This window comes from Amaranthus tricolor, chromosome 8 (genome assembly GCF_026212465.1).
Source record: "Amaranthus tricolor cultivar Red isolate AtriRed21 chromosome 8, ASM2621246v1, whole genome shotgun sequence".
NCBI classification, from domain to species: Eukaryota; Viridiplantae; Streptophyta; class Magnoliopsida; order Caryophyllales; family Amaranthaceae; genus Amaranthus; species Amaranthus tricolor.
The window spans coordinates 17,116,844-17,119,169 of record NC_080054.1 but is presented as its reverse complement, the minus strand read 5'-3'; the positions used below and the strand labels follow the sequence as shown (position 1 = coordinate 17,119,169).

General features: G+C 34.2%; 1 pseudogene; it reads left to right on the top strand.

The window, feature by feature from the left end:
- LOC130820297 (cytochrome P450 83B1-like) overlaps window positions 1-2,326 on the top strand; it is a 9,780-nt pseudogene continuing 7,454 nt past the window's right edge.

Below are 2,326 nucleotides of genomic sequence, written 5' to 3'. Positions count from 1 at the left end.
CAATTTCAATGTTATATACCTCTATTTAAGGAAATTAGACTAACTTAAGTTATAAGAGTATCTAAAACAACCTAAATAATGTTATTGATCATCCCATTTCTTGCAATAATTTCTCTTCTATATCTATTTTTTCTCATAAACCCTAAAAAAAATGGATCATTAAATCTTCTTCCTGGTTCAAAAGGGCTTCCTTTAATAAGAAATCTTCATCAATATGAGCCCTCAAAACCTCACATATATTTTGCAAATCTTGCCAAAATTTATGGACCAGTTTTAAGCTTGAAATTTGGGTGTAGACAAGTGATTATAATTCAATCCTCAAAGCTAGCAAAAGAAGTGTTACAAAAACAAGATATCAACTTTTGTAATAGAGCAAAATTAATAGGATGTGAAAGGCTAAGTCAATGGTTTAGACATAGTTTTTACACCATATGGTGACTATTTTAGAGAAATTAAGAAAATAAGTGTTGTTCATCTTTTTAGTTCTAGAAGGGTGGAGTCTTTTGCTAGTGTAAGGCAAGAAGAAGTTGCATGGATGATTCACAAGATTCAATCTTTATCTTCTTCATCACAAAGTGTTAATTTATCTCACTTGTTAACTACTTGTAGAAGGTTTATTATATGCAGGATTGCTTTTGGTAAGAGGTATATGTTCACACAAATTTATCTCAATGTGTGAATTACCGTAGGTGCACGGTGTTGTAACACATACGGGTTGAACACAAAGAGCAAGGGTATGTAATTTACTTTGCCTATTAGTCGGATATAAAAAGGGTCGTTGAAACCAATAAAAAAAAGATATGAAAAAAATAAGTGTTAACAATTAATGATAAAAAGGGGGTTGGGTTAACTCATTCATGGTGACTATTCAATGGTGATACACTAGCTTCTTAAGGGTAATTAAAGGGTAGCGAATCGCGCTAAGAGGAGCAATCCGATCCTTGATCGGGCTTGGGATTGCCTCCAAGCTCTTCACCATCCTCACTCTCGTGAATGAAGATGAAGGGCTTGGGCTATAAATCGTCCGCTACTTGCTCATCCTTCCTACTCTCGCAAGTGAAGGATAAATCCCTTAAATGGGAAGGTGGATGCAAGGTTCAATCCTTATTGATCCCTTACACCCGATTTCATCAATTGATGAAAAATTAAATAACTCAAAATCCAACTCTCGTTGGTATATTGGAAACAATCATGACAATCTTTAGCCAATGGGTAGTATAACCTCTCATCTATGCCTTTGATCAACCCAAAATCAACTAGAATTTCATCATCGTCAAGTCATCACTACTCATTCTAATACTTAAAACCATCATAATAAATAATATAATAAGATATTGAATAATCAACAAACACAAGAACCCAAATAATAAAGTTATTGAGCAACAATGGTAAAAACCACAAACAAGCATAAAAGCAAGAACAAACTATCAATAATAACTAAGAAAAAATATTAGAAGATATCTACAAAAGATGAAGATAATTGAAGAATAAAAATATAAAAACCCAAAAATATTAAATCTTCAACCTCCATTAAAATGTCTTGAAAACATGAAATAATTCTCAATAAGGACTAATAAAAGCATAAATACTAAAAATAAACTACCAAGATTAAAGTTTGATCGATGAAATTAGTTCTAGAATAAAGGAAATTAAAAATAATAAAACTAGGGTTTATAAGAATAAAAAGGGGGAAAAGAGAAAGAAGAAGCTGAAAATAAAATGCTGCCGTGCTCTATTTGTTGCTTGCTGCCTTCTGTCTCGAAAATTGTATTTCTTGGAGTCTTAAATCATGAATTTGGGCCTGGAAATATAATATAAATAAACCGCGTGGAAAAGTAACTTCGGAATCAAGGAGCACAGCTGGTAGAGCTGCTTGCACGCGTCCAGCAGGTCCCGTGTTCCAAGCCCCATAGTAACATCTTTTTGCTTTTGCTGCTGTTTGGCCATGGATTGAGGGGAACCATTGGTCTCATTCCACATGGAACGATCAATCGTTCAACATTCTGATCTCTCAGCTTTTTTTTTTGCTCGATTGTTGAACCTCAAATTCGACGTGTGACCAGTCGATTCGAAGCTAACAAACCCAACTTTACCCAACTTTTAATATTGTTGCTTGAGTTGGACTCCTTTTAACCTCTTCCCCTCATTTCTTCTTGGGCTTTGATCCATCCTTTCTCAAAACATCTAGAGGATAAGAGAGCATCGTCTCAAACACGCCTTTGCTTGAAAAAAGATGAAAAACCTACAAAAACACGAACAAACGAATGCTTCCCTCGAAAGGGGTGTAAACCCAAGAAAATGGATTAAGATGTAACAAAAATCACAA